The sequence below is a fragment of the Phyllobates terribilis genome, unplaced genomic scaffold, assembly GCF_046119375.1.
Source record: "Phyllobates terribilis strain yellow unplaced genomic scaffold, ASM4611937v1 Scaffold_108__1_contigs__length_5656254, whole genome shotgun sequence".
NCBI classification, from domain to species: domain Eukaryota; kingdom Metazoa; phylum Chordata; class Amphibia; order Anura; family Dendrobatidae; genus Phyllobates; species Phyllobates terribilis.
This window is the reverse complement of record NW_027362868.1, coordinates 2,456,373-2,473,505: the sequence shown is the minus strand read 5'-3', so window position 1 is coordinate 2,473,505 and position 17,133 is coordinate 2,456,373. Positions and strand designations below refer to the sequence as shown.

At 48.9% G+C, this 17,133-nt stretch overlaps 9 non-coding genes and 1 pseudogene across 9 annotated transcripts; all 10 read right to left on the bottom strand.

Moving 5' to 3' along the window:
- Positions 1-324: 324 nt before the first annotated feature.
- LOC141200646 (U2 spliceosomal RNA) lies at positions 325-515 on the bottom strand. Its single transcript, XR_012272360.1, has one exon. It is a non-coding gene; the product is annotated as a U2 spliceosomal RNA (small nuclear RNA).
- A 1,120-nt stretch (positions 516-1,635) lies between these two features.
- LOC141199650 (U2 spliceosomal RNA) lies at positions 1,636-1,826 on the bottom strand. The gene has a single exon (XR_012271398.1). It is a non-coding gene; the product is annotated as a U2 spliceosomal RNA (small nuclear RNA).
- Positions 1,827-2,949: 1,123 nt separating this feature from the next.
- Positions 2,950-3,140, bottom strand: LOC141199649 (U2 spliceosomal RNA). Its single transcript, XR_012271397.1, has one exon. It is a non-coding gene; the product is annotated as a U2 spliceosomal RNA (small nuclear RNA).
- A 1,120-nt stretch (positions 3,141-4,260) lies between these two features.
- Positions 4,261-4,451, bottom strand: LOC141199648 (U2 spliceosomal RNA). The gene has a single exon (XR_012271396.1). It is a non-coding gene; the product is annotated as a U2 spliceosomal RNA (small nuclear RNA).
- A 1,121-nt stretch (positions 4,452-5,572) lies between these two features.
- Positions 5,573-5,755, bottom strand: LOC141200829 (U2 spliceosomal RNA). The gene has a single exon (XR_012272538.1). It is a non-coding gene; the product is annotated as a U2 spliceosomal RNA (small nuclear RNA).
- A 5,551-nt stretch (positions 5,756-11,306) lies between these two features.
- Positions 11,307-11,384, bottom strand: LOC141200985 (U2 spliceosomal RNA; annotated as a pseudogene).
- Positions 11,385-12,506: 1,122 nt separating this feature from the next.
- Positions 12,507-12,697, bottom strand: LOC141199647 (U2 spliceosomal RNA). Its single transcript, XR_012271395.1, has one exon. It is a non-coding gene; the product is annotated as a U2 spliceosomal RNA (small nuclear RNA).
- A 1,122-nt stretch (positions 12,698-13,819) lies between these two features.
- LOC141199646 (U2 spliceosomal RNA) lies at positions 13,820-14,010 on the bottom strand. The gene has a single exon (XR_012271394.1). It is a non-coding gene; the product is annotated as a U2 spliceosomal RNA (small nuclear RNA).
- Positions 14,011-15,127: 1,117 nt separating this feature from the next.
- On the bottom strand, positions 15,128-15,318 carry LOC141199645 (U2 spliceosomal RNA). The gene has a single exon (XR_012271393.1). It is a non-coding gene; the product is annotated as a U2 spliceosomal RNA (small nuclear RNA).
- A 1,120-nt stretch (positions 15,319-16,438) lies between these two features.
- On the bottom strand, positions 16,439-16,629 carry LOC141199643 (U2 spliceosomal RNA). The gene has a single exon (XR_012271391.1). It is a non-coding gene; the product is annotated as a U2 spliceosomal RNA (small nuclear RNA).
- Between the last annotated feature and the right edge of the window lie 504 nt (positions 16,630-17,133).

The window sequence follows — 17,133 nt, the reverse complement described above, 5'->3', positions numbered from 1 at the left end:
TGCAGCTTATCTCACCACCTGTAGTTATTTAGGTGAAAGCTCCAAAATGCTTGCCTAATATGTCTGTTTATCCAAAAGGAAGTATAGAGGGAGAGCTAGATAGATAGCATTGCATTACATTACATTACATGGCAATGCAATGCACAGTTGCTGAAGTTGAACCAAAATGAGCTTGTCATCTGGCTTCTGCAACTTTTAACATGAAAAATCCAATGAGGAGAAGAAAAGCAAAGCCAAAGAGTCCATCCCAAAATCCGACAAACAAGCAAAATGAACAAAAAGCATTGAATTCAATTCTTTCTGATTTTAGAAACTGCATTAAAGAAGGGGTGCACCGGTCCTGGAGATACTGCAATACCAGGTCAATGCGTGGAGTGGACAGAGCAAGCTCTTTTTCCATCTCCCTGTTCTAAAAATCCATTTAATATATGGTCCCCAGATAGGGGACGAATCAGATATTAAACTGATAAGAACAGATACTACACTTGATCTTAGCCAAAAGGCCGAGAAGCGATAACCAGAATTGGTTTCCGACTACGGTGCCACCCAAGGATTCTGAAAAGTCCATTTGTGGAGATGGCCACCTGGACTCCCGTTAAGAAGACATGCTGTCAACCTCTAGATCCCTCACATGCCTGCACTTTTCGGCTTGCTGCTGCTGCAATCCACGCGTTTTAGATCTGCATAACTCCACCTCTTTTAGCACAGTACCCTCAACCCCCGGCTGTTCCCACCCGCCTCAACACCGTTGGAAGGGAGGAGAACCAATTAAGGCGGGGGGGGGGTGGAACGAGCAGCTGTCTACCCTTAGCAGGAGGGTTGCTGATTAATTACCTCTCCTGCTGCTGCTGCAGCTGGCTGTCCAGCAGCAGACTGAAGGTGGCTGCTGCTGTGCGCAGGTATATAAAGGCTCAGAGCCTATTATGACACGCGCAGCCAGCGTTCCATTGCCACATTCCGTCTACTGCAGGCGGGATACCTGGATGGCTGAATGTCACTGAGAAGCTCACAGAGACCGCCATAAGCAACAGTTTAAAAGAATGCCACAGACTAATCAACCAAACTTTTTGGGTTGGTTTCTCTTTTATAGTCTGCAGGCATTAAATGAAAGAAGTCAGTGTTCCAGCAGAGGGAGACAACGTTTCAGAAAAGGCATTGTAGCAAACCAAAAAAGAAATTTTAAGCGCAGCAGAGTAACCAGCTCACATACCTGTTAGCTCAGGTGAGTTTAAAAGGCTGCTGTTGATAACAAGGGCATTTGCTAAATAGATGGTGTGTGTGCAACAATATACTGAAAGGTCAATTATATTGTGCAGCTTATCTCACCACCTGTAGTTATTTAGGTGAAAGCTCCAAAATGCTTGCCTAATATGTCTGTTTATCCAAAAGGAAGTATAGAGGGAGAGCTAGATAGATAGCATTGCATTACATTACATTACATGACAATGCAATGCACAGTTGCTGAAGTTGAACCAAAATGAGCTTGTCATCTGGCTTCTGCAACTTTTAACATGAAAAATCCAATGAGGAGAAGAAAAGCAAAGCCAAAGAGTCCATCCCAAAATCCGACAAACAAGCAAAATGAACAAAAAGCATTGAATTCAATTCTTTCTGATTTTAGAAACTGCATTAAAGAAGGGGTGCACCGGTCCTGGAGATACTGCAATACCAGGTCAATGCGTGGAGTGGACAGAGCAAGCTCTTTTTCCATCTCCCTGTTCTAAAAATCCATTTAATATATGGTCCCCAGATAGGGGACGTATCAGATATTAAACTGATAAGAACAGATACTACACTTGATCTTAGCCAAAAGGCCGAGAAGCGATAACCAGAATTGGTTTCCGACTACGGTGCCACCCAAGGATTCTGAAAAGTCCATTTGTGGAGATGGCCACCTGGACTCCCGTTAAGAAGACATGCTGTCAACCCCTAGATCCCTCACATGCCTGCACTTTTCGGCTTGCTGCTGCTGCAATCCACGCGTTTTAGATCTGCATAACTCCACCTCTTTTAGCACAGTACCCTCAACCCCCGGCTGTTCCCACCCGCCTCAACACCGTTGGAAGGGAGGAGAACCAATTAAGGCGGGTGGGGGGGGGTGGAACGAGCAGCTGTCTACCCTTAGCAGGAGGGTTGCTGATTAATTACCTCTCCTGCTGCTGCTGCTGCTGGCTGTCCAGCAGCAGACTGAAGGTGGCTGCTGCTGTGCGCAGGTATATAAAGGCTCAGAGCCTATTATGACACGCGCAGCCAGCGTTCCATTGCCACATTCCGTCTACTGCAGGCGGGATACCTGGATGGCTGAATGTCACTGAGAAGCTCACAGAGACCGCCATAAGCAACAGTTTAAAAGAATGCCACAGACTAATCAACCAAACTTTTTGGGTTGGTTTCTCTTTTATAGTCTGCAGGCATTAAATGAAAGAAGTCAGTGTTCCAGCAGAGGGAGACAACGTTTCAGAAAAGGCATTGTAGCAAACCAAAAAAGAAATTTTAAGCGCAGCAGAGTAACCAGCTCACATACCTGTTAGCTCAGGTGAGTTTAAAAGGCTGCTGTTGATAACAAGGGCATTTGCTAAATAGATGGTGTGTGTGCAACAATATACTGAAAGGTCAATTATATTGTGCAGCTTATCTCACCACCTGTAGTTATTTAGGTGAAAGCTCCAAAATGCTTGCCTAATATGTCTGTTTATCCAAAAGGAAGTATAGAGGGAGAGCTAGATAGATAGCATTGCATTACATTACATTACATGGCAATGCAATGCACAGTTGCTGAAGTTGAACCAAAATGAGCTTGTCATCTGGCTTCTGCAACTTTTAACATGAAAAATCCAATGAGGAGAAGAAAAGCAAAGCCAAAGAGTCCATCCCAAAATCCGACAAACAAGCAAAATGAACAAAAAGCATTGAATTCAATTCTTTCTGATTTTAGAAACTGCATTAAAGAAGGGGTGCACCGGTCCTGGAGATACTGCAATACCAGGTCAATGCGTGGAGTGGACAGAGCAAGCTCTTTTTCCATCTCCCTGTTCTAAAAATCCATTTAATATATGGTCCCCAGATAGGGGACGTATCAGATATTAAACTGATAAGAACAGATACTACACTTGATCTTAGCCAAAAGGCCGAGAAGCGATAACCAGAATTGGTTTCCGACTACGGTGCCACCCAAGGATTCTGAAAAGTCCATTTGTGGAGATGGCCACCTGGACTCCCGTTAAGAAGACATGCTGTCAACCTCTAGATCCCTCACATGCCTGCACTTTTCGGCTTGCTGCTGCTGCAATCCACGCGTTTTAGATCTGCATAACTCCACCTCTTTTAGCACAGTACCCTCAACCCCCGGCTGTTCCCACCCGCCTCAACACCGTTGGAAGGGAGGAGAACCAATTAAGGCGGGGGGGGGGTGGAACGAGCAGCTGTCTACCCTTAGCAGGAGGGTTGCTGATTAATTACCTCTCCTGCTGCTGCTGCTGCTGGCTGTCCAGCAGCAGACTGAAGGTGGCTGCTGCTGTGCGCAGGTATATAAAGGCTCAGAGCCTATTATGACACGCGCAGCCAGCGTTCCATTGCCACATTCCGTCTACTGCAGGCGGGATACCTGGATGGCTGAATGTCACTGAGAAGCTCACAGAGACCGCCATAAGCAACAGTTTAAAAGAATGCCACAGACTAATCAACCAAACTTTTTGGGTTGGTTTCTCTTTTATAGTCTGCAGGCATTAAATGAAAGAAGTCAGTGTTCCAGCAGAGGGAGACAACGTTTCAGAAAAGGCATTGTAGCAAACCAAAAAAGAAATTTTAAGCGCAGCAGAGTAACCAGCTCACATACCTGTTAGCTCAGGTGAGTTTAAAAGGCTGCTGTTGATAACAAGGGCATTTGCTAAATAGATGGTGTGTGTGCAACAATATACTGAAAGGTCAATTATATTGTGCAGCTTATCTCACCACCTGTAGTTATTTAGGTGAAAGCTCCAAAATGCTTGCCTAATATGTCTGTTTATCCAAAAGGAAGTATAGAGGGAGAGCTAGATAGATAGCATTGCATTACATTACATTACATGGCAATGCAATGCACAGTTGCTGAAGTTGAACCAAAATGAGCTTGTCATCTGGCTTCTGCAACTTTTAACATGAAAAATCCAATGAGGAGAAGAAAAGCAAAGCCAAAGAGTCCATCCCAAAATCCGACAAACAAGCAAAATGAACAAAAAGCATTGAATTCAATTCTTTCTGATTTTAGAAACTGCATTAAAGAAGGGGTGCACCGGTCCTGGAGATACTGCAATACCAGGTCAATGCGTGGAGTGGACAGAGCAAGCTCTTTTTCCATCTCCCTGTTCTAAAAATCCATTTAATATATGGTCCCCAGATAGGGGACGTATCAGATATTAAACTGATAAGAACAGATACTACACTTGATCTTAGCCAAAAGGCCGAGAAGCGATAACCAGAATTGGTTTCCGACTACGGTGCCACCCAAGGATTCTGAAAAGTCCATTTGTGGAGATGGCCTCCTGGACTCCCGTTAAGAAGACATGCTGACAACCTCTAGATCCCTCACATGCCTGCACTTTTCGGCTTGCTGCTGCTGCAATCCACGCGTTTTAGATCTGCATAACTCCACCTCTTTTAGCACAGTACCCTCAACCCCCGGCTGTTCCCACCCGCCTCAACACCGTTGGAAGGGAGGAGAACCAATTAAGGCGGGGGGGGGGGTGGAACGAGCAGCTGTCTACCCTTAGCAGGAGGGTTGCTGATTAATTACCTCTCCTGCTGCTGCTGCTGCTGGCTGTCCAGCAGCAGACTGAAGGTGGCTGCTGCTGTGCGCAGGTATATAAAGGCTCAGAGCCTATTATGACACGCGCAGCCAGCGTTCCATTGCCACATTCCGTCTACTGCAGGCGGGATACCTGGATGGCTGAATGTCACTGAGAAGCTCACAGAGACCGCCATAAGCAACAGTTTAAAAGAATGCCACAGACTAATCAACCAAACTTTTTGGGTTGGTTTCTCTTTTATAGTCTGCAGGCATTAAATGAAAGAAGTCAGTGTTCCAGCAGAGGGAGACAACGTTTCAGAAAAGGCATTGTAGCAAACCAAAAAAGAAATTTTAAGCGCAGCAGAGTAACCAGCTCACATACCTGTTAGCTCAGGTGAGTTTAAAAGGCTGCTGTTGATAACAAGGGCATTTGCTAAATAGATGGTGTGTGTGCAACAATATACTGAAAGGTCAATTATATTGTGCAGCTTATCTCACCACCTGTAGTTATTTAGGTGAAAGCTCCAAAATGCTTGCCTAATATGTCTGTTTATCCAAAAGGAAGTATAGAGGGAGAGCTAGATAGATAGCATTGCATTACATTACATTACATGGCAATGCAATGCACAGTTGCTGAAGTTGAACCAAAATGAGCTTGTCATCTGGCTTCTGCAACTTTTAACATGAAAAATCCAATGAGGAGAAGAAAAGCAAAGCCAAAGAGTCCATCCCAAAATCCGACAAACAAGCAAAATGAACAAAAAGCATTGAATTCAATTCTTTCTGATTTTAGAAACTGCATTAAAGAAGGGGTGCACCGGTCCTGGAGATACTGCAATACCAGGTCAATGCGTGGAGTGGACAGAGCAAGCTCTTTTTCCATCTCCCTGTTCTAAAAATCCATTTAATATATGGTCCCCAGATAGGGGACGTATCAGATATTAAACTGATAAGAACAGATATCTTTTATTAGCACAAAAAATAAGTTAACAGACAGTGTACAGTGCCGCAGCCCAGTACACACAGAATTCTACATCATATTTACATAGCATGAGGATACGACGCACTAACTAGACACATCACACCCCTATGCTACACAAAACACTCAATCTGAAAGAAAAAGCATGTCAATCAATACAGTACGACGAATCGTGATAAGGGATGGGGATTGGGAAAAAGGGGATGGGGAGGGGAAAATCACAGGCCCGAAGGTTTATTGAAAGACAAGACACATAAGGGGAGAGGGGGAGGAGGGGTTTAGTCCTCATCCTCGTCCTCCGGACCATCCACGATGGAATAGTCTCTGAGCAGGCTGTGGATCAGCCTGCGGCAGTCCTGGATGGACATCCTCTCCCTCCTCAAGATGAGCCGGTTCCTGGCGACCCAAACGGCATCCTTGAAGCAGTTCATAAGCCTCCTGGATGGCTCCAACGGTATGAACCCCAGGGAAGAGTCCGTAAAGCACAGAATGGTGCGATAGGCTCGCCCTGGGGACAGAGTTCCTCAGGTCGTCCTCAAGGGCAGTCAACAGGCGCTGTGCAAATCCGCAGTCCCAAAAAGTGTGCAAAGATGTTTCCTCCACGAAGGGGCACCTTGGGCAGTACCTGGTCTTGCACAGGTTCCGGGCATGCATGAATGACCGGACGGGCAGTCCGCCCTGAATCGCCATCCACGACAAGTCCTTGTGCCCGTTGGTCAGCCTGTCAGACGACACATTTGTCCACACAGTCTCCAGCGTGTCCTGGTGAAGTCCTGTGATGTTCTCCACGTCATCCTTGGCTCTGATGAGCTTGTGGATAGTTTTGGGCTTCCACAAGTCGGGCTTGAGTCCCTCCAGTTGATGTTCCCCCACAAATCGAACGACGTCTCCGTAGAACCATGGCGTCGTCCAGTTGTAGGGGAAGGAGCTGTCCCACTTGTCCCAGCCGAGTCGCCTCCAAAAAGGAAGCAGGAAGAAGCGAGACATGGACCTGCCCGCGGAGCCATTTTTGACTTGCAAAGTCCAGCGGACACAATCACACACAAAAGAGGATCGCAGGAGGGTGGGGATATCTGGAACGCCCTTCCCACCCTTGCGAGGCTCCTTGTACATGACGGCCCGCCTGACTCTGTCCATCTTGGATCCCCAGACAAAGTGAAACACTGTCCTGGTAATGGCCCTGCACACAGTGACGTGTGGGGGCCAGGCCTGCGCCGTGTACTGCAAGATGGGCAGGACCTCATTACGCAGGACGAGTGCCTTACCCTCACAAGTGAGGTGTCTGAGGCTCCAGAGTCCGATCCGTTGCTTCACTTTGGCCAAGCGTTCTTGCCAGGACTTGAGGGCCGCTCCTTCCTTCCCGAACCAGACTCCCAGCACCTTGAGGAAATCCGGTTGAATGTTGAAGGGGAAGGGGGCGGAGGAGGCCGGCTGCCAATCCCCGAAGAGCATGGCTTCCGACTTCCTGCAGTTGACTTTGGCCCCTGAAGCCCGGCCGAACCTCTCACACGTCTGGACGAGGGCGTCGACTGAACCACGATCAGCGCAGAAGACGGTGACGTCGTCCATGTAGAGCGAGCACTTGACCTCGTGTCGTCCCGGACCCGGTGCGGTGATCCCTCTGATCTCTCCATTCTGCCGGATAGCCTCTGCGAAGAGTTCTATAACACAAACAAAAAGAAGAGGTGATAGAGGGCAGCCTTGTCTGACCCCAGAGAGGACAGGGAAGGGGTCAGTCTTCCAGCCGTTCACCAACACCGAGCTGTGGATATCAAAATACATCAGACGGACATACGAACAAAACATGTTACCCAAACCTAACCGGTGCAGAGCTCGGCCCATGAACTCGTGGGAAACCCGGTCGAAGGCCTTCTCCTGATCCAAGGAGACCAGGGCCGCGTGTGCGCGGCGGACCTTGATGTACTCGACCGTGTCCCGCACGAGAGCGAGGCTGTCTGCGATGCGACGTCCAGGGATGCCGCAGGTCTGGTCCGGGTGGATGATCCGTCCGATGACCGTCTTAAGTCGTGTCGCCATCGTCTTGGCCAGGATCTTGTAGTCCACGTTGAGCAGAGTGATGGGACGCCAATTTCTCAGGTCGCACCTCTCTCCCTTCCGCTTGTACAGGATCGTGACCATTCCTTCCCTCAAAGATGGAGGCATTCTACCCTCCACCACCATCTCCTCGTACAGATCCAACAGGTCCGGACAGATGAGGTCTCCCAGCGCTACATAGAGCTCCGCTGGAAGACCATCACTGCCCGGGGTCCTGCCGGTCCTAAAGGATTTAGCGGCAGAGAGCAATTCGCCCACCATCAGAGGTTTGTCCAAGGCTGCCGTGCCTGCAGGATCAAGATGGTTAGTGATACCTGACAGGAACTTATCAGCAGCGTCGGGGTCGGTAGTCTTGTGGAAGTAGAGTTCGCTGTAGAAGTCGCTGACTACCCTCATCACATCCTCCTTCCCACGTTGCATGTTTCCGCTCTCGTCTCGCAGCTCGTTCAGGGGCGTGTGACCGGCATGAAGTTTCCTGAAAAAGAATGAGTTACATTTCTCACCCTTCTCCAGATTCTCCACTTTGGAACGGAAGACGATTCGCTTGGACTCCTCCTCAAAGTGCCTTTTCAGGCTCTTCTTGGTCTCCTCCAGCTCCTCCCTCACGTCCCAGCCGCAGTGAAGAAGGTCCTGCAGCGACCGCAGCTCGTGCTGCAGCCCTCTGAAGTCCCTCCTCTTCTCACACGCCTGTTGTCGACCCTTGGCCTGAAAGAAACAGCGAAACTCAAGTTTAACATATTCCCACCAATCAGAGACTGTTTGGAAGCTACCCTTGTAGGACTGCCACATTGCGTAGGCTGCTCTCAGCTCCTCCACGACTTCATCCTGAGCCAGCAGAGCACAATTCAGCTTCCAGGAGCCGGGGCCGGACGGAAAACCGTCGCCGAGGACACCTTGTAAGTGAATGGCTCTGTGGTCGGAGAAGAAGCAGGGGACCATCGAGTGCCTACTCTGCCTGACTGCCCGAGAGGTGAACACAAAGTCAATCCTGGAGCGGAGTGAGCCATCGGGTCGGCTCCACGAATAGTTTGTGGAGCCTCTCCCCATGGAGCCCACCACGTCCTGAAGAGAGGCCTCGGTTACCATCTCGATGAGCAGCTTGGACGTGATGTCCAACTTGGCAGATGTGCCAGAACTACGACCATCCTCCTCGATGGGGCAGTTGAAATCCCCGGCCATCACTAAGGTCCTGGTGGTGGCAAGCTGAAGCCGCAGGGTCTGGAAAAGCTCCAAACGCTCATTCTTCAGTGGGGACGCATACACGTTGATGAACCTGACAGGTTCTCCTGCCCAGTTGCCATCTACAACAAGAGCCCTGCCGCAGATGAGCTCCTGGACAGACTCAAGCGTGAATGCGCCCCCCCTGATCAGAATTGCGACCCCCGCAGACTTGCAGTCACCCCCACCAGACCAGTAGGATGGACCGTGGGACCACTCCCTGGCCAGATGTTTGAAGGACCTAGAGGAGGGAAGGGAACATTCCTGCAACATATAAACATCACACAACTGGGAAGTAAGGAAGGCATAAATAGTCTGACGTCTGAACTTGTCCTTGATGCTCCTGACATTAATGGAAAATAAGTTAATATTAGCCATCATGTAGGGAAAAAAGAAAAAGTTAGCGCAGGCAATACACCTTAGTTACCACTCCGGTCGGGTGGTCCCTCGTCGGTGTTGACTGCTGGTGACGGGATCACCAGCAGGCCCTCTTCCTCCATCTGGTCAAGCAGCGCGGCCTCGATCTCGGCGACCACCAGTTCCTCCTCTTCTGGCTCGGCCACCAGGGTCTCAACCATGTGCTGCATCTCTTCTGGCTCAGGGAGGGTATCCTCCTTTTCGCCTACGAAATCCAGAATCTTCTTCTTGGAGGATTCAGTAGCAGGGCTGTCCTCCACCTTCCTCTTTCCCCGGGTTGGAACTGGGGAGACAAGAAGGGGAAAATCCTCCTCGGAATAGATAGCGGCGGGTGGAGGAAAGGTTAATTCCACCGCTACCATGGTCTGGGGAGGGAGAGTGGCTGCCGGGGCAGGGGAAAGGACACCTGCTGAGGAGTAGGGGAAGGAGGAAGAGGAAGTGGAATCCTCAGCAGGGGTGGCCGGGGTGGGGGGGGATTGGACGGGGGTGGCAGGGGGAGGGATCGAGAGAGGGGTGACAGAACTCTTACCCTCCTTTGACTTTTTCTTCTGCTTCGGAGCTGCTGGGACCGTCGCTGGGGCTTTGGCCACCGACTCCTTGACCGCTTTGGCCTTGGTCGTCTCAGCCTTGGCCGCTGGGGCCTTGGTCGTCGCGTCCTTGACCTTCACAGGCCTGGTCGTCGGGGCCTTGTCCTCCGGAGCTGGGGTCGTCGCAACCACCGATGCCCAGGATCTCTCACGCTTGGGGCAATCCTTGTACAGATGAGCCGCCAGCCCACACAGGTTGCAGGACGTCTTCTTCGGGCAGTCCTTCGAGCTGTGTCCTGTCACTCGACAAATCCTGCAGGCATCCTCCTTGCAGTCCTTCATCTCGTGGCCGTTCTTGCCGCATCTCCTGCAGTTCCGCGGCATGTCCGGGTAATAGATGAGGCCGTAGGAGTTGCCCAGGGAGAATGTCGGGGGCAGGTGCCGAAGTCCGTCTGAGTACGCCAGGTCCCTGTGAAGTCTAACGGTCACCGACCACTTACCTGTCCAGAAGCCGAGTCCATTCAGGATGTGAGAGGGTTCCTTCACAACCAAACAGAAGCGTCTCAGGAAGGTACAGATGTCTTGGCCTGGGGTGTGCGGGTTGCGCATGGAGACCGTGATCCTCCTTTCGTCCCTCTGGATAGGGCAGCTACCTGTAAAGGCAGAGAAAGAATTATCCGGTCCTTTTGCGCTTACCATTTCCCAGAACCTCCTACAGGTGTTCACAGTGGCGAAGGTGACGAAGAAGATCCCCGTCAAGAAGGTCTGGATGCTGAGGGTGTCCGACCTGGAGAAGCCTCGATCCAGCAGCATCTTCTGGCAGAACACGTCCGAGGACATATCCGGCACCCTCCCATCCACTTCCTTCAGCTTCAGGGCCACCGTCTGCCGCATCCATGGCTCCAGGGCTGGAGCTTCGTGGCGGCGCTTCTGGGGTCCCTTCTGCTGGCCAGTCGTGGAGGCAGAGTCCTTGGGGTCAGAATAGGCTCCTGGCTGGGCCCTCCTGGCTGTCCCCTGCTCCAGGCTCTTCTTTTCGGTCTTCCTCGCAGCGCTTGCCATGGCTTTCCTCCTGCAGTTACTTCTTGGAGCTGGATCTGGAACTCTTCCCGGAATGGGTGGAGCTATGCAGATTCTTCTCCCGTCGTGTTCTGGACAAATTCCCCGAAAGGTCTTTGTCTCGATGATTTTCTTCCTCGAAGATTCCACAGGACAGCCCGATTCTTCTCCGAGTCTTCGTCTTCTTCTGGATTCTTTAGAGCTTCTTCCTCCCACCGATATCCGCCTTCCTTCTCCGATGTCAGCTGGGCTCCGAAGCTCTTCTCCTTCCGAGTTCGATCGCTCTCGTCAAGTGTAGATCGTAGCTCTTGTGTTCTTAAAAGAACAGATACTACACTTGATCTGAGCCAAAAGGCCGAGAAGCGATAACCAGAATTGGTTTCCGACTACGGTGCCACCCAAGGATTCTGAAAAGTCCATTTGTGGAGATGGCCACCTGGACTCCCGTTAAGAAGACATGCTGTCAACCTCTAGATCCCTCACATGCCTGCACTTTTCGGCTTGCTGCTGCTGCAATCCACGCGTTTTAGATCTGCATAACTCCACCTCTTTTAGCACAGTACCCTCAACCCCCGGCTGTTCCCACCCGCCTCAACACCGTTGGAAGGGAGGAGAACCAATTAAGGCGGGGGGGGGGGGTGGAACGAGCAGCTGTCTACCCTTAGCAGGAGGGTTGCTGATTAATTACCTCTCCTGCTGCTGCTGCTGCTGGCTGTCCAGCAGCAGACTGAAGGTGGCTGCTGCTGTGCGCAGGTATATAAAGGCTCAGAGCCTATTATGACACGCGCAGCCAGCGTTCCATTGCCACATTCCGTCTACTGCAGGCGGGATACCTGGATGGCTGAATGTCACTGAGAAGCTCACAGAGACCGCCATAAGCAACAGTTTAAAAGAATGCCACAGACTAATCAACCAAACTTTTTGGGTTGGTTTCTCTTTTATAGTCTGCAGGCATTAAATGAAAGAAGTCAGTGTTCCAGCAGAGGGAGACAACGTTTCAGAAAAGGCATTGTAGCAAACCAAAAAAGAAATTTTAAGCGCAGCAGAGTAACCAGCTCACATACCTGTTAGCTCAGGTGAGTTTAAAAGGCTGCTGTTGATAACAAGGGCATTTGCTAAATAGATGGTGTGTGTGCAACAATATACTGAAAGGTCAATTATATTGTGCAGCTTATCTCACCACCTGTAGTTATTTAGGTGAAAGCTCCAAAATGCTTGCCTAATATGTCTGTTTATCCAAAAGGAAGTATAGAGGGAGAGCTAGATAGATAGCATTGCATTACATTACATTACATGGCAATGCAATGCACAGTTGCTGAAGTTGAACCAAAATGAGCTTGTCATCTGGCTTCTGCAACTTTTAACATGAAAAATCCAATGAGGAGAAGAAAAGCAAAGCCAAAGAGTCCATCCCAAAATCCGACAAACAAGCAAAATGAACAAAAAGCATTGAATTCAATTCTTTCTGATTTTAGAAACTGCATTAAAGAAGGGGTGCACCGGTCCTGGAGATACTGCAATACCAGGTCAATGCGTGGAGTGGACAGAGCAAGCTCTTTTTCCATCTCCCTGTTCTAAAAATCCATTTAATATATGGTCCCCAGATAGGGGACGTATCAGATATTAAACTGATAAGAACAGATACTACACTTGATCTTAGCCAAAAGGCCGAGAAGCGATAACCAGAATTGGTTTCCGACTACGGTGCCACCCAAGGATTCTGAAAAGTCCATTTGTGGAGATGGCCACCTGGACTCCCGTTAAGAAGACATGCTGTCAACCTCTAGATCCCTCACATGCCTGCACTTTTCGGCTTGCTGCTGCTGCAATCCACGCGTTTTAGATCTGCATAACTCCACCTCTTTTAGCACAGTACCCTCAACCCCCGGCTGTTCCCACCCGCCTCAACACCGTTGGAAGGGAGGAGAACCAATTAAGGCGGGGGGGGGGGGTGGAACGAGCAGCTGTCTACCCTTAGCAGGAGGGTTGCTGATTAATTACCTCTCCTGCTGCTGCTGCTGCTGGCTGTCCAGCAGAAGACTGAAGGTGGCTGCTGCTGTGCGCAGGTATATAAAGGCTCAGAGCCTATTATGACACGCGCAGCCAGCGTTCCATTGCCACATTCCGTCTACTGCAGGCGGGATACCTGGATGGCTGAATGTCACTGAGAAGCTCACAGAGACCGCCATAAGCAACAGTTTAAAAGAATGCCACAGACTAATCAACCAAACTTTTTGGGTTGGTTTCTCTTTTATAGTCTGCAGGCATTAAATGAAAGAAGTCAGTGTTCCAGCAGAGGGAGACAACGTTTCAGAAAAGGCATTGTAGCAAACCAAAAAAGAAATTTTAAGCGCAGCAGAGTAACCAGCTCACATACCTGTTAGCTCAGGTGAGTTTAAAAGGCTGCTGTTGATAACAAGGGCATTTGCTAAATAGATGGTGTGTGTGCAACAATATACTGAAAGGTCAATTATATTGTGCAGCTTATCTCACCACCTGTAGTTATTTAGGTGAAAGCTCCAAAATGCTTGCCTAATATGTCTGTTTATCCAAAAGGAAGTATAGAGGGAGAGCTAGATAGATAGCATTGCATTACATTACATTACATGGCAATGCAATGCACAGTTGCTGAAGTTGAACCAAAATGAGCTTGTCATCTGGCTTCTGCAACTTTTAACATGAAAAATCCAATGAGGAGAAGAAAAGCAAAGCCAAAGAGTCCATCCCAAAATCCGACAAACAAGCAAAATGAACAAAAAGCATTGAATTCAATTCTTTCTGATTTTAGAAACTGCATTAAAGAAGGGGTGCACCGGTCCTGGAGATACTGCAATACCAGGTCAATGCGTGGAGTGGACAGAGCAAGCTCTTTTTCCATCTCCCTGTTCTAAAAATCCATTTAATATATGGTCCCCAGATAGGGGACGTATCAGATATTAAACTGATAAGAACAGATACTACACTTGATCTTAGCCAAAAGGCCGAGAAGCGATAACCAGAATTGGTTTCCGACTACGGTGCCACCCAAGGATTCTGAAAAGTCCATTTGTGGAGATGGCCACCTGGACTCCCGTTAAGAAGACATGCTGTCAACCTCTAGATCCCTCACATGCCTGCACTTTTCGGCTTGCTGCTGCTGCAATCCACGCGTTTTAGATCTGCATAACTCCACCTCTTTTAGCACAGTACCCTCAACCCCCGGCTGTTCCCACCCGCCTCAACACCGTTGGAAGGGAGGAGAACCAATTAAGGCGGGTGGGGGGGGGTGGAACGAGCAGCTGTCTACCCTTAGCAGGAGGGTTGCTGATTAATTACCTCTCCTGCTGCTGCTGGCTGTCCAGCAGCAGACTGAAGGTGGCTGCTGCTGTGCGCAGGTATATAAAGGCTCAGAGCCTATTATGACACGCGCAGCCAGCGTTCCATTGCCACATTCCGTCTACTGCAGGCGGGATACCTGGATGGCTGAATGTCACTGAGAAGCTCACAGAGACCGCCATAAGCAACAGTTTAAAAGAATGCCACAGACTAATCAACCAAACTTTTTGGGTTGGTTTCTCTTTTATAGTCTGCAGGCATTAAATGAAAGAAGTCAGTGTTCCAGCAGAGGGAGACAACGTTTCAGAAAAGGCATTGTAGCAAACCAAAAAAGAAATTTTAAGCGCAGCAGAGTAACCAGCTCACATACCTGTTAGCTCAGGTGAGTTTAAAAGGCTGCTGTTGATAACAAGGGCATTTGCTAAATAGATGGTGTGTGTGCAACAATATACTGAAAGGTCAATTATATTGTGCAGCTTATCTCACCACCTGTAGTTATTTAGGTGAAAGCTCCAAAATGCTTGCCTAATATGTCTGTTTATCCAAAAGGAAGTATAGAGGGAGAGCTAGATAGATAGCATTGCATTGCATTACATTACATGGCAATGCAATGCACAGTTGCTGAAGTTGAACCAAAATGAGCTTGTCATCTGGCTTCTGCAACTTTTAACATGAAAAATCCAATGAGGAGAAGAAAAGCAAAGCCAAAGAGTCCATCCCAAAATCCGACAAACAAGCAAAATGAACAAAAAGCATTGAATTCAATTCTTTCTGATTTTAGAAACTGCATTAAAGAAGGGGTGCACCGGTCCTGGAGATACTGCAATACCAGGTCAATGCGTGGAGTGGACAGAGCAAGCTCTTTTTCCATCTCCCTGTTCTAAAAATCCATTTAATATATGGTCCCCAGATAGGGGACGTATCAGATATTAAACTGATAAGAACAGATACTACACTTGATCTTAGCCAAAAGGCCGAGAAGCGATAACCAGAATTGGTTTCCGACTACGGTGCCACCCAAGGATTCTGAAAAGTCCATTTGTGGAGATGGCCACCTGGACTCCCGTTAAGAAGACATGCTGTCAACCTCTAGATCCCTCACATGCCTGCACTTTTCGGCTTGCTGCTGCTGCAATCCACGCGTTTTAGATCTGCATAACTCCACCTCTTTTAGCACAGTACCCTCAACCCCCGGCTGTTCCCACCCGCCTCAACACCGTTGGAAGGGAGGAGAACCAATTAAGGCGGGGGGGGGGTGGAACGAGCAGCTGTCTACCCTTAGCAGGAGGGTTGCTGATTAATTACCTCTCCTGCTGCTGCTGCTGCTGGCTGTCCAGCAGCAGACTGAAGGTGGCTGCTGCTGTGCGCAGGTATATAAAGGCTCAGAGCCTATTATGACACGCGCAGCCAGCGTTCCATTGCCACATTCCGTCTACTGCAGGCGGGATACCTGGATGGCTGAATGTCACTGAGAAGCTCACAGAGACCGCCATAAGCAACAGTTTAAAAGAATGCCACAGACTAATCAACCAAACTTTTTGGGTTGGTTTCTCTTTTATAGTCTGCAGGCATTAAATGAAAGAAGTCAGTGTTCCAGCAGAGGGAGACAACGTTTCAGAAAAGGCATTGTAGCAAACCAAAAAAGAAATTTTAAGCGCAGCAGAGTAACCAGCTCACATACCTGTTAGCTCAGGTGAGTTTAAAAGGCTGCTGTTGATAACAAGGGCATTTGCTAAATAGATGGTGTGTGTGCAACAATATACTGAAAGGTCAATTATATTGTGCAGCTTATCTCACCACCTGTAGTTATTTAGGTGAAAGCTCCAAAATGCTTGCCTAATATGTCTGTTTATCCAAAAGGAAGTATAGAGGGAGAGCTAGATAGATAGCATTGCATTACATTACATTACATGGCAATGCAATGCACAGTTGCTGAAGTTGAACCAAAATGAGCTTGTCATCTGGCTTCTGCAACTTTTAACATGAAAAATCCAATGAGGAGAAGAAAAGCAAAGCCAAAGAGTCCATCCCAAAATCCGACAAACAAGCAAAATGAACAAAAAGCATTGAATTCAATTCTTTCTGATTTTAGAAACTGCATTAAAGAAGGGGTGCACCGGTCCTGGAGATACTGCAATACCAGGTCAATGCGTGGAGTGGACAGAGCAAGCTCTTTTTCCATCTCCCTGTTCTAAAAATCCATTTAATATATGGTCCCCAGATAGGGGACGTATCAGATATTAAACTGATAAGAACAGATACTACACTTGATCTTAGCCAAAAGGCCGAGAAGCGATAACCAGAATTGGTTTCCGACTACGGTGCCACCCAAGGATTCTGAAAAGTCCATTTGTGGAGATGGCCACCTGGACTCCCGTTAAGAAGACATGCTGTCAACCTCTAGATCCCTCACATGCCTGCAATTTTCGGCTTGCTGCTGCTGCAATCCACGCGTTTTAGATCTGCATAACTCCACCTCTTTTAGCACAGTACCCTCAACCCCCGGCTGTTCCCACCCGCCTCAACACCGTTGGAAGGGAGGAGAACCAATTAAGGCGGGGGGGGGTGGAACGAGCAGCTGTCTACCCTTAGCAGGAGGGTTGCTGATTAATTACCTCTCCTGCTGCTGCTGCTGCTGGCTGTCCAGCAGCAGACTGAAGGTGGCTGCTGCTGTGCGCAGGTATATAAAGGCTCAGAGCCTATTATGACACGCGCAGCCAGCGTTCCATTGCCACATTCCGTCTACTGCAGGCGGGATACCTGGATGGCTGAATGTCACTGAGAAGCTCACAGAGACCGCC